Raw genomic sequence first — 15,046 nt, forward strand, 5'->3', positions numbered from 1 at the left:
GTATTTATTCTTACACGTGCACAGGTTTACTGGAACCGTTTGGCTGTCAGATTGTCATAACTTGGGCAAGGTTCAGTCGGGGAACGATATTTTTTATACCAATTTGTACGTGTTTTTCGAGGTCCTCCTACGACATCCGCGTTTCTAGGTGTCGAAACACATTCACTCCACAAACTTCAAATATGTACGAAAACGCTCGACAAAATGTTGTTGGATATATCACCGCATTCACATGCCACGGGTCGCTAATGAGAACTGTCAATTACGCGACCAAGCTTGAAAGTTTAGCACTATGCGCTCGTTTTGCTCATTTTTGTGTATGCGCTCATTTTGTCAAGCTTCTGTTGTCAGCTGCCAAGCACGCTCCTTGGCCTCAGCGCCCAGTAATCACGCAGCGACCACACTTTAATGCCTCCTTTTCGGCCTGGCATGCACGAGCGATAAACAACGCTGCAGTTCGCACGCTGTGACTGCCACCGAAGCCACGTCGACCGCAACCGGTCGGCGACCGAAACCGCAAGCGAGGCGACGTCGCATCCCCTAGGGAGCCGACGACGTGGCAGAAAAAAAAGAAAAGAAAAATCTACGCGAGTTACAAACACAACACACAGACCCGCGGTTACTCGGTGGTTCGACGCCCTAGGCCCGGCGGACAAGAGCTCGGGATCCCGGGAGAGAAAAAGTGCGCACTCCGTTATTTTGCGCCCAGAGCGGCGAAGATGAAGATTGGCAGACGGGTGACGGGGGAAAGGCCGGGCATCCAGCAGGCTAGCGTCGAAACACTACCGCGGGTGAGGAGGAAGAGAGGAACGTACATAGTTCGCACAACAGCCGAGCGAAAGCGAACGCAGCCAGGCTGAGACAGAGACGAAGCCACTATCGGGAAACACTGGCTCGGGGAAACTTTCTCCCCCTGCAACCCAGTCACTGTCTCCCTCTTTCCCCAGATAGCCCTTTCCGCTGTCTTCCTCCGCGTCAAACGGTACAGGATCAAGCGTCGCCCCTCCTCCATCGGAGCCTCGCTTCTTCAGCTCCGCGACAGAACCACGTCTCTCTTTCTCTCTCACCGGCGAAAATTTCTGAGCGAATTTTCGTGTTCGCCGTAATTGGCTAATGCTGTACCGAACGCGCATTGTCGTTCTCCGGGGATAGGAGGGAGGGAGGGGAAGAAAGAAAGAGTTTGAGCGAGGACAACGGGCCACCGTGAGGCGGTGCACACAAAAATGGACGAGACAATTACAGCGCCGCCAAAGCTGGCTTCGTCTCTGCAGTTTTCTTTTATTTCACGATTATTAATATTTTCGCGAGCCTCTTCATCACTTTGCGAACACAGCAGCGGTATTAGCGGCGCCGCAAAGTCGAGTACAGCTTTGACGCGCACGTCGATGAAATAAAGCGCGTTATAAGCTTTGTCAAAAGCATACAGGGCAAGAAGAAAACTGTTGCTTCTATGTCATCGCGGTAAAAGCGGACTTCGGTTAAAGTGGCAGATTCCATATAAACAATAGCTCCCGAACCGCTCGAAGCCCGGAAGCTTTAAATTTGCCGAAGTTACGATGCTCGCAGCGTTTACGAAGACGACAAGATGTGTAGGTTAAAATAAGAAGCGCGCCCTGTAATACGGACTCATAAAAGCCCACGCGCATGCGCCCTAAGGAACGTTATAGAATAGAGCGAATGCGAGCAACAAGGCTGCAGGATATTCAAGCACTTTTAGCAACCCGCGAAGAAACTTGCGGTTGACTCGAAATAAGCCCTATAAAAGAAGAGCACCACTTTGGAAGCTACACTATACTCCCTTATATAAGAACACCATAGAGAGTGCATTGACGCTCATTTTTTGTGGCACGAGCACCGAATGACCCTCTGGTTTCTCTTTCAACCACTTCCGCTCGAGCCCTTACTTCCGGTTTTAAGAATATTCAGAATAATTCTTCTTCAACACAAAGCTGTTACGAAATCTATAGTTCTGGTTCAAGTTAAAAGTTATGTTGGATGCGTATACGATATCAGAGCATAAGTTTGCTTATGATAACGGCCAATTAACCGTGAGGACAGTTAATGAAAACCATTTGAAGGAGTTCATTGAAAGAACAGAAGGTTATCTCGTGAGCAACTGGGATCGCTGCTGCACCTGACGGAGCAGATCTCAACCATGCGCTTCCTTTTACGTGGCCTCCGAGATCCGCTGCGGCAGCGCGACGAAACGCAGAGTTGACCTAAGGAAGACACCAGGGTACACGAACGCACTACCGGACGTCTAAGTCAAGGACTAGGATCGCCTTCTCTTCTTTTTTTTCATTTAAATTTGAATATATTAAAGACCACAGTCACCGAATTTTGAAAGACATGGGGCACGCATTATGTCCCACCATTCCCCGCCCACCTCTGACATTAAGGTTCCTCATCGCGTGATGTATTGCCAAAAAGCGTCTCAACTGAAGCATTCGAGCTGATGATATTTGCACAAAGAGCGTGGCGCTCAAAGTGGGCATTCGATACTGCAAGCGCTATAGCAAGTGTGAGTGAGTGAGTGAGTGAGTGAGTGAGTGAGTGAGTGAGTGAGTGAGTGAGTGAGTGAGTGAGTGAGTGAGTGAGTGAGTGAGTGAGTGAGTGAGTGAGTGAGTGAGTGAGTGAGTGAGTGAGTGAGTGAGTGAGTTTATTGAGTTTATTGAGTTACTGCAGTTCCGGGTTGGGTTGCCGCCTGGAAGGTGGCCCAGAGATCGTGTGATCGTGTAAGTGAAAGAAATAATTTCCTTACGCATGTTCACGTCGCCTTTACGAGTTCAATTCTAAATTTTTCTGTAAACCGCTCTTGTAATATGAACTAAGATGCAATTACTCAAGTGTCAGAACACCACACTGGATAATTGCAAACGTGTGCGTTGGAGAGCCGCCTCCGTTCCAACCTCATCACAATGACTGAAACGAGGAATCATTGCGCGTTATATCGCGATGTACAAAACACATTTCTGTCGTGGTACCTCGAGGCGTGTCCATTTGGCTGCTACTTTTCGTAACGCAGAAACCCTGAAACATGTCCAATACTTAGCAACCACAGTTGCGCACGGTCCTGCAGTGTCAACAAGTGCGCAGTTATTAAACCTTTTGTTCGAGACAGTACTGAGGGGTTGCCAGAAGTAATTATATACAAGAGACAAACTGACTCCTCTAAACGCTGCGTGTTTCTTCTACTTCCATTTCTCAGAACATATGCTACGATTACCGCGAGCTCGACTGGACGCGTGGATATAAAGAGCAATTATCTGTTAATTTTTTATTAACTAATCAGAAGCTAAACGATATAGGTGTTCCATCCCAGCCGGCTAGTGAGATATAGCGAGAAAAATACGCTCATTTCCCATCCTTTGTAGGGAGTATGGCTTAACGCCTGTGAGTATACAAGATATGAGTTATAGAACATAAAAAAGTAAAGGAGTTAGAGGACGAGAGCGGAGATTAATCACAACTGGTTCGCGCAATACGCAACTTGTAAATTGAAGCAACCGCCTTTTCTCCTTATAATATGCACGGACATCCCACAAATACACGTATGAGGGAAAATATTGAATCAAAACGCGTGCATTTCGCAGCAAAAAGAGAGAACTACAGCTGCAGTTAAAACTAATACTCGTAGTTTCAGAAGAACACGTACATCAAACATACGTGCATACGTGTAAACATACGTACATACGTGCATCAAACATCCGTACAATGTATAATGCAACAGAAGGCACCAAAGAAAAGTGGTTGTGAAGCACTTGAGCCGCGCAAGCAAGCACGACGCACACACACACACACGCACACACACCGATACGGATCGGGATGCCCGCTGCCCAAAGCCTGGCGGGCCCGGGGGAGCTGAGGAACAAGCCACGGCCACTTCCGTGCCACTCTTATAAGCGATGCACCCCCGTGGGTGCTGACCGCGATAGGATCACCCTGTACGACTCACCCTTCTCCCCTTTAATGCGTCGATACGGCCTCTTACTGGGTCTTACCGCACGTACGCTCGGAGAGACGTAACTCTCCGCCTGCCACACACACACACACACCACAGCGATCGGGGATTGCAAGGGAAAAGAAGACACTGCGTACGCCCAAAGAGCCACGCGAATATGTATGTGCCGCGTATTCCGCCCCGTAACACACGCACAAAGTGAGATCATACATCTTTGTGGTGGTCATTGTATTAGCCGTGTCGGGCAACGTTGTCGCATGACGCCCGAGGCTGCTCACGTTGGGAATCTACAGCAAAAGGCTGGGGGATGTGTGACAGTCCACGGAAGCATAGGTTCATGCGGTCGGCACCGGCAGAAGCGATGGGGATGACTGGCAACGAGAAGGCATCGCTTCATCAGGCCGCCGACAGAAGCGGAATCCAAGAGGAGATGAAACAAAGAGACAGAGCTAAAGAACGACAGATATAAGCGCAGTCTGTCGCGGCGCCTGCGGCGTTCTCTGTATGCGCGGCGTGAGGACAGAGGCTCATATATATATATATATATGTCTGTGTGTAACTGTACAGAACGATACATGCAGCTGTCGATGGGGAGGGTAGACGTGCGTCCTGCCCTTCGACGACGCGTCCTGCGGAAAGGACGCGATAACCCCCCGCGATATTGAAGGAAGAGGAAGTGGGAGAGTCGGAACCGGCTTTTGCGGCGTAATGATACAATCGCATCCGCATGTCATTTACATCTGATTCGTCGTCGCCAGTGAAACAAGAGCTCGCGCACACCGACCACGAGGCTCGGTAGAGGCGCGAGAATAGGCTATTTATCTTTTTTTTCTATGGCTTCTTTCCCTCTATCTTTCCCGGGTGATGATGAAAATGGGATGGTATGTCATCACACTTGCATCATCGGTACACGCTGTCACATAACCTACAGGTTATCTGACGGCGTGTGCTTATGAAATATGTCACGTCGATCTAAAGATAGCCGTATTTTCGCTAAAAATGCGTTGAGACCTTGGTTTCGCGTAGAAATGCACAAATATCCAAGCTGAATTTCTTGTGTAACGTGCATTCACGACAGAAAGAACACACGTTTCGTGCTCCCACATTTAACAAAAACATTCTAGTTTAATTTCTAGTCATCTCTCTAACGAAAAAAAAATGTGTCTTTCGACTAAACATGTCAGACCAATTTAGTGAAACGTCAAGGTTGGAAATGTGCTAACAAAACTGTTCTACCGAGTTTGCGCGAAACATATCCTCTTAATGAAATGAAAGTAAATGCAACAGCAATTGTCGCCGTTTACTGGCGGCGGGAATTTTTTAAACTTAATTAATATGTGATATAAAATTAAAAATAATTGCATATATTATTTTTCCGTTAGGTAATACACGAGTAAAATTGAAGAAAATGTGGCGGCACTAAGAGTGGAAGTCTCCAGCAGAAAGTTTCAGGTGAATGAAATTGTAGTGGACGTCGGTAGTGCACAAGTACATATCTGAACCGCCCGTTGGCGTTCCACCGACGGTAGAGTTTCCTACAATATTGTACCTAGAGCCCCCGCTACGCTGAGACTATCGAAGTCCTCCCTGTCAGCGAACGTTAGTGTCATGATGCAGTAGTTCACTTCACCTGCGAACCCCCCCCTCCTTAGCAAGAGCGCTGCGAGAGGGTGAATGAGTGAGAGATATATGGCGCATTTGTGAAGCGTGGCGCGCGTGTCTCGGAAGTGCAGTGGGTAGAGCTACCGGCACCTATCGTCGCCGACCGAGAGATTGTGGGTTCACGTCCATATTACCGGCGTCATTTCCGTCACGGAAATGATGTCAGTGAAGCCTTGGTAGACCACGGTATAAAACTTTCGTTTTAATATTTACAAGGAGATGTGCCACAGAATGCCTGACAGCATCTGACGTGGCATACCACCTTCTTCTTGCTATCTTCGTTGTTGGTTGGCTTCAACGGCGTGCTTCATGCACAGTGCCTCGTAACAACATGAAATGGGCCTAAGGCATTCCAGAAATACAGGCGGTATAAGTCTAACTAATATAGTCTTTTAAGCTGACATTGCACATTTCATTCTTTCTTTCGAAGACACTGTTGCAGCGCAGCGCTATTTGTCATTTACGATTACGCACCCGTCAGCTTTAGTGTCACTGACGGTGCAAGACGGAGTCCGTCACTTACCTCTTGAGACGGTTGGGCGGGTTGTGTACAGGTGAAAAATGCAGCATAGCTTTGTAGCTGTAACCCAAAGCGGTAGCGAATCGATGACGCCACGTACTCCCCGAAAATGTAGCGGGTAGACACGCGGGATCTACAGCTTAGAATCCAATAATTTCAATGCATGCAAATATTAGAGATCGGATGAGAGACTTGTTCGCCGTGAACTGCAGTACACGCTGTCCTGAGTCGGTCGACGTGCATTTTGCATTCATTTGCGAGACGTGATCGAACAAGGAGTATCATCGTGGTCAACACTTCACATAGGGAGCTATAGCTTGCCTAAGGGTCCGGACGAAGACTGCTTTCTTTGGCGAAACGTTCGACTCCAGCGCCCTTTCTTATTTAACGACTTTTTCTCTGTTCCAAGCCCCATCTTCCCGCGAACTTCCGCACTGTTCGCTTCGACGCTTGGAAAGTTATAATAATATATAATAATTGTTGGGGTTTAACGCCCGAAAACCACGATATGATAATGAGAGACGCCGTAGTGGGGCGCTCCAGAAATTTTGACCACCTGGGGTTCTTTAACTTGCACCTAAATCTAATTATACGTGCCTCTAGCATTTTCGCATCCATCGAAAATGCGGTCGCCGCGGCCGGGATTCGGTCCCGCGACCTACGGGTCAGCAGTCCAGCACCATACCCACTAGACCACCGCGGCGGGTTCGCTATAGCCCAGGCGAAGCATTATGCAATCATCAGCAAGTGCGGCCTACTAGACAGGATTTGATGCTCTCAGGCGTTACCCATATCGTATACATTAATTTTAGTAAATAACTTTTCTTTCTTTTATACCTAATTACTCTGCCCGTTTGGGAGACGGTAAGCAAGTAAAGTAGCTCCCTGCCTGTCCCATCTCGTTTGCCTGTTTCTCACACGACACGTTTTGTAAGAAACATCAAATACCACCGATGATTATTTATTTATTTATTAAATGCGAAGCATTTCTTAGCGAACCTCTGGCACTTTGACCGTTTCTATCTACGTATCTATCTATCTATCTATCTATCTATCTATCTATCTAGCCGCTTACGTTTGGGTGCTCTCATGATCGCCTCCTTAACTTCGTGTAGACCAAAATTTGCATGTGAGTGTAAGAAGATTCGACGAATATGGTTTTCGGGTCATGACATGAATAACGTAAAAATCCAGTCTCGTACGTCGTCAAACCCTTTCCACTAGACACGTATGGCGCATACCCGTTTACTATGGGCCGTGGTGTACGGGTATGCGCCACAGGTGATTGACAGTTTATATCTACCCAGGAACGGCGCGAACAGACGTAAGTAACTTAAATACTAGAGCGTTAAGGAAAACCAACATCGGCAGCGTTGACTCGACAAGAGGAAAGAATGAAAATTGGGATGCCAGCAGGAATCGAACCCAAGCATTCTGCGTGACAATCAGGTATTCTACCACTGAGCCACGCCAGGTGTGTAAACTGGTTTGGAAAAACAGCCTACACAGGTGTAATATCGGTGCAACGTCAATTGTGGATGTGGTGCTTGCTATGTAATTTTACAAGAAAGCAATAAACACTATATGAAACTCCTACGATGTGTAGCCTACTCCTAGGATACAGGCGTGATATCAGATCAGCGTCTGTGGTCCCAGTGTTGGCTCCGCTTTTATAGCAGTCTGATAAACATTACGTTTGTATTCCTATGCTTCAGTAATCTATATTGAAGCATTGCTCGATGCCGGAGGAATACATTAACGAAAGTTACATATGATATTCACATCACCACACCGTAAAGTGCACTTCGTCCGCTAGAACGACGCAGTGTCCTCTCATTTCTTACGAGGCTGGTCGATGGCCTCACGCTGACCGAGGATGACGCCATATTTATTGACCGCCGCTTTGTAGACTAGGGTACGTAGGCCACATACGCCCAGGTAGTCGACGAATACGACAAGCACCATCCACTGATGTTGGTCTACGTAGCGATATCCAGGCCGACCAGCCTCGACGGCCTATACCTCACCAACGCGAAGGGTGGCCTCAGGTTCCGACATGTCTCCGGCTCTATCGACAGACATTTTGTCGACGAAATGACCGAGGCATCCACAAATTCCAGCAGCTCTACAATACCACATACTTCACTACACAAGGTCCCCTCGTCACTACGATCACGACCGGATAATATAAGGAGTCATGACCAGCTGCTGGTGCTCACTGATCACGATGATGATGACATGTTCAAGAGCTGCCAAGAACCTCTTCCACACATTCACACGGGTTCGGGAAACGTGCGTTCGTTCTCGGGACACGTCTAAGCACTACATATCAGCTTATCGCTTCTGGTGTTCGAAATACCCGGGTTGCGATTGGCAGCGTTACCCAACCGTAAGCAACTGGTTATGTAACAAATATGTAGCTTTCCAACATATATGTGTGCGTAAAAAATTTATACAAATCTCTAGCGTATTTTTGTGACGTGTCGCTCCGTAAAAAACTACGCCACAGTCACCTTGCCCCCGCATGCTTCGCATAACATCGACTCCCACGGTACGTGGGATCTGCCGAATTTTTTTATTTATTTATTTATTTATTTATTTATTTTCAATACCGTGAGCCGTTTCAGGCCGCTACAGAGTGGGAAAATTCACAACACTGAGACCAAATACACAAACAGCATCATAAAAGCAGCAGAATTTATGCAAAATGAAAGTTAAAATGCATAAATAACATACAGCAACATACAAAACAGCAATATAGAAACAGTGTCACACTATTCTACAGGATTACAAGACACATCGAAATAAACACCTAACGATTGTAGCTTTTTTTTTTTTTCAGAACTCGTGAGCGGATTCATACCGTCAAATATGTCTTAGTTTAGTTTAGTTTTGAGCAGTAACGAATGTATGCAAACACCAACTTAGGCACATAAGGTCCAACAATGTACGGGTGGCAGGACCAAGGAGGACTATTTTTTTTCTCCTTGGGCAGGACCAAGGAACAGCCTTGGGCAGGACCAAGAAGCAGAAACGAGGTGACACACTGCTCGTGTACCACGAGTAGAATGGGAGATTATTCTTTAACATGTCGTTACACAGTTGATAAAATATTTTTAGCCTCGCTATTTTCCTGCGTGAAGCTAGACTTGGAAGCTTTGCCTTATCGATCAACGAAGTAGCATATTCATTCCTCTCGTACATAGAAAAAAATATTTGCTGGTTAGACGCTCAAGGAGTCTACATACGGTGCATGTTGCAGAGATGGGACGATAATTGCCTACCTTTAGCTTATCCCCAAGTTTGAAGATCAGAACTACGCGACCAATTAACCAGTCATCCTGTATAAGGTGCCCGTTTTGAGGGAAGCAGTGAATATTTCAGCTAAAAACTTAGGAACTCATTCACTGTAACGTTACAGAAACGCATGTAGCCTATTTCGTTGTAACCTCGTAGAAACGTATGTAAACTTAATGACAGTATTAATTACCACGGTTGTTAATAGGAAGCTTCAGAAATCTCGTCGGCACATCGTTCACCATGCCTTCCGATGTGGTTCAAAGGGTAATGTCGAGATACACGACATGGGCCAAAAAAATTCTTACATGCAGGCCAAACGGGCAGTCTCACGTAGATATCACATACGACAAATTATATACAGGGGTGAAGGGTGCCCTTAATATTGGTTACTCCCGGCTTACAAAGTCGTCAGGGTGAAGAAAATAGTCCGATGCAGACGCTTTTTACAGCCTTATGACAGATCTCCAAAAGCTCAGTATGCTACCCTTTAGTTAATAACAAAGCAGGGTTGCCAGATGCCTTCAAGCTAACAAGCAAATAATCATTTCAAAAGAAGCCCCAAAGAAGTGGCGCGACTTTTGCGAAGAAGTCAAAAAGAAACGGAAGCTAAATAAATTTTCGCAGTCTTAAAGATATATTTAATTACAACAAAAATGTTGCTCCAACATGAAGCGAAGAAAAAAAAAAATCTTAATTATTTTGTACAGCTAAAACATGTACAACTATGAGCGAATGCACATATTTACTTTTTGGTGGCGTTTTTGGTGGCGTCCACTCTGTACAATGCACGTTCGCCAATGCATGAATAACGTTACCTGTTGACTCCTCCAACGTATATTTGATTTCAACGCTCAACTACACAATGTCATCTACGAACGCGCTATTACTGAACGTGACGAGCACTGAAATAATTATATTTACAGTAAAAACGTGAGTACAAAAAAATATGCGACAAGCGACTGGGTTGGAAAAGAAGCCCAAATCCGTATATCACAAGCCGCGCTGGCAACTCTGAAACAAGGGCACAAAGGAAACACGGAACCACTGCAATGGAAGCATTAATATCTACTAGATGGCCCAATCTCACCGCATTCTCCTTTTCCCAGTGCACGAATGATGTAACTGCCAAAACAACGCCCTCCCACCAATTCGCGACAGTTCTGGCCCAAGTTCGTTTGCCTCCATCCACAAAGATAGTCAGCACTTCAATGATCACCACGCGCCTTTCTCCTTGACCATTACGCACTCAGCATTCATCAGCGCAGTCCGTTAGCGCAGTTACCCGCGGCAATAAACCATTAAAATTCAGTGCTCGCTCTGCATTGTCCGAACAACTCATGAGCACATTGCGGTTATAGTGTCTTGTCAGACCCGCTATATGTCGTTCACTCATTCAAGCGCGCTGAAGCAAAAAGCCCAATCTTTGCGTTGTACGCGTGTGTGTGCGTTCTCAATTGTTTGGTCATTTTCTCGTGTCATTCGTACATGTTTACTGGACAACCACATGTTGTAGAGGCGAGGCTTTCTAGCATTCAAACACCATTAAATCAATCAGCTAAGTGACTTGATATTAACCACATATGCAGTATACTCCTTCTGAATGTTGTCATTTAATACGTCACGATATGTCTGTCACAAGTTTGACCCAGGTTTCTTTTCTACTTGTTTCCGCGTAATAACTGTAAAGGGAGACAGTTCGTACATGTACATACAACGCCATAACTTTTAGGTGCTACGACTGTGAGTGCAGAGCTGCGTCCGCTTCTAACATCAAGTGCCAAGCATGATCCGACTTCTATTAGTTTGATTTATTTCTTGGGCGCAATTTCTTTTGTTTGACTCTTCATTAGTCGTTTCGGTATCTCTTAAAAAGATTTCTGCAGCAGCTCGCCGTTTGGTATTGGTCACATCTGCAGACATACAACTCACTTTAACGAACTACAAAAGCAACTCAACGTGCCTGCAGCTGCATGACCGAACCACGAAGTTTTTTTGCGGTGAACTCAGTAAGGCTTACCGCATTCAGTAAGCGCTCATTGAAAGAAAAAAACGTTACGTACATTACCTGCTCAGAGAGCCGCCACCACCTAGAGACAGAATTTGCTAAACACAATTATTATTAATAATAAAAAGGTATTCGAAGTCGCACCTTTAGTTCCCATGACTTCAGCGTTCAAGACCGAACCAAGACCATGCTTTATATTCATTTTTTTGGCATTTATCGTTCCATTTGCCCCCGTATCACACCTGATCTAGAAGGAACTGATAGTACACGCAAAGTATTTTATGAAGGATGCAGAAATGCTATGGACAAACACACACACACACACACACACACACACACACACACACACACACACACACACACACACACACACACACACACACACACACACACACACACACACACACACACACACACACACACACACACACACACACACACACACACGACAGGCGAGCCAGGCTTGATTTTGTTAAGTGCTGCTCATGAGTTTGGTTAGGTGGACGTACGCAGAACTCATATGCCCTTTTCCAGGCTCTTTCGTGCACTTAGACGTGGTTACGAAACTCGTGTGTGGACCGTAGCAAGTGTTTGTGATACGCAACTGTGTCCTGTGCTTCACCCAACAGCTCTTCTACGAAGAACACCAACAAAGAACAAGGTTAACAATTTGTTGCTTTCTCAGGGACCCCCTATCAACACACCTTTATTAAAGGAGGCTGGCTTTCGAAGTATGAGGGATAGCGGCTTGCCAGAATGTAGTCACTCGTCTTCCCAGCGACATAGTATAGTTAACTCATAAAACATCCTGTGAGACGCATCAGCTGAACTCGCCGCTGCACTTCGTCGTCCACCGAGGCAAGACACCGCGTCGTTCAGTTCCTGTTGTAGCCGAGACATTCTAGATCCCTTCATAGGTGCGTAAATCTTGTCAGCGTTGAATACTGCTCGGTGTGTTAAACGTAACATCTCGCTCCCGTTGACACAGTGAGTAGCAGTAATGATTCCGCGAAGAAAGGCTTACAGGGACGTGATTTCTATTTCTTTAAGTTAACACGACTGCTCTTGCAAACGGCTACCTCCAAGGTTTTTCTTTTTGCTTCTTACATGATTCTCTCTTCCTCAAGCGCACTTGTGCCACAAGGAAATAGACTTTTTTTTTTTCAGGTCTTACGAGCCCTCCGTCTAAACACCACAGATATAGTGAAATGAAACCCTTTTTTTTCGTGTTTTTTTTTTCTCCTCTTTACGAACACCGCCCCTGTTATCTTGCACATGTCACGTCACTATGGGTCAGATTTATGGTAAACGTTCAAGGAGGTGGTCTTTGTGTAAACGAAAGAGGGGGAGGGGGGGGAGAGGTTGGAGCATATGTTGGCGTTCATAACTTTCAGCAGATAATTTAGGCACGTGCATTTCCCTCCAGGCAAGTACTCTGTCCTCCGACCCCTATTTCTCCACCCCTGTGTAGGGTAGCAATCCGCTTACTTGTACCGGGTTAACCTCCCTGACTTTCCTTTTCATCGCTCTCAAACCACGTGCGGTGAAAAAAGGACAAAAGGACAAAGTTATTTGATGAATACTTTCTTTTCGTGGAGTTTACTTTGCCTACATTGATACTCACACAAAATGAAAAAAAAAAGGTGCGCAAAATTTAGGGTGTGCTATGTAGCCCATCACCAATAGCACAGATACATACAATAGGCATTAGGCTTCTCGATACTCGTAGTGTCGTACAAAACAATACTTGATTGTGACATATGTCCATCAAGCAGTTAACGTTCTACCGAGTGGTAGCAATGCTAGGGGAGCTTTATACCTTCCAATTACACAGCAACAGTAAAGGAGCGAACAAGCAGTCCTGTTTTGCAAACGCTTCGGTTGCAAGAGTTATATCAAACGTTTACACATGCGTCCACCAATGTTTTGGCACACAACTCTTCGGACACTACTACGACCTCGCGCACATTAGGAACAATAAGCCATCGGACACATCTTCTTTGCTCCCTCTATCTTAATCACTTTTCCTTCGTTCCCATCTGCAAAAAGCTTCCCGGAAGTGCAGAGCGATCTAAAGGACACTCGTTCCTATACGGCGACAGATCAGGACGATATCTCAGGGACGCTGACAGGATTTAACCCACGGTCTCACTCTCGCCCGCCCCCTCTGAATCGCGTGCCAAGAAAGAGAGCAGCAGAAGCGGCATATCGCAGGCGCTAGCACAAACTGCTCATCGCTTTAACACTTTTTTTCCCTCTCTCTCTCTTCTCTTCTTTGCCGACTCACGCCTCCTCTACCTCCGGCCTCTTACACGCCGGCAACGTTATAGCTGCGTCCTCAGATCTCAGGTATAAGCTCGCGTTCCTCCTTCGGCTTAACCCTCACCCTCCCAATTCCAACCGGGCATACGCTTCCTACCCCCTCTACGCCACCCGTACCTGAATCTAAGCCATTTCCTGCTTGCCAAGCGCTACTATCGTGTCTATATACAACAATTTTGCTTGCCTCGTTTCTGCGTTTTAATTATGTCCATTCGTTTCGTCTCTCCCATCACTCTCTCCCACTCCTCAATCTCTCCTTCCCGCTCGCCAAAGACACACGCACTCCTCGCCATCTTCCGATCCGTTCCGCTTTCCTCTCTCCTCCTCGTACAGCTCAGCGGAGCCATGGCTGCCAGCCACTCGGTTCCGGCGCATTTTCACGCGCGAGTGACGCGTAATCATTCTCCGCGCTCGGTTGCCATTGGGCCCGCCCGGGATCCACCTCTTCCCAAGCGCTGCGCTGGCCAATGGTGGCGCTTCCTGCAGCCCCCACCGAGCGCAGGCGTCACACGTACACGTCCACGCAGGGACCAAGATGTATAACCGGGCACTGACGGTGACGACCAGCATCGCCACCATCACACCCAGCCACCAGGCACGAGGTTAGGTTGGCCAGGTGAAGAAAGAGATCCCTTTGATCTGGTTCTCAAAACTCAGCAGATACCTTAACACCAGAAAGAGCGAAATTAGAAGAAAAAAAAAGCTTGCTTCTTTTTCTTCTTTGTTGCTATATTTTACGTTCCCAGTTTACCCTCAGCTCTATTTTCGTTTAGTTTTGTCTTCTTTTATTTTAGTTCTTCAATCTACCTTTGTGCTCTGCCGCCACGCAAATCTCGGTCAGAGACGTGCGCGCTCGGTGACAGAGTTGGACGGCGAACAGAAAGGGCCAGCGTGGAAATGAAACGACGAGTCGGAGGCATTAGACAGCAGATGGAAGTGATGGGGAAAAGAGTGAGATAGGAAGTCTATACGAAGTTGTTGAACGCACTGTAGTCGGAAACAACTTCAGAAGTCCGCAGAGGCTCCGCCCCGACGACCGAAGCGCGGCAGCCGATCGCCTCCGCGACTAACGAAATAGTCCCGCTCATGCACGCGCTGATGTTCTCCGAAGGCGGAGCCACCGACCGTCCCGCTCATGACATCAGTCTCGAGTGCGTACCCATCGGTACAGGCATTGTGTGCATCCGCCTTTGAGGAGAAATTGCCGCGGACTTCCAAAGTTGTATCCGACTATAGCTGTCTTTGCGATCGCTTTCCTCATGAAAAACACTTCTGA

This window comes from Rhipicephalus sanguineus, chromosome 2 (assembly GCF_013339695.2).
Source record: "Rhipicephalus sanguineus isolate Rsan-2018 chromosome 2, BIME_Rsan_1.4, whole genome shotgun sequence".
In the NCBI taxonomy this organism is placed as follows: domain Eukaryota; kingdom Metazoa; phylum Arthropoda; class Arachnida; order Ixodida; family Ixodidae; genus Rhipicephalus; species Rhipicephalus sanguineus.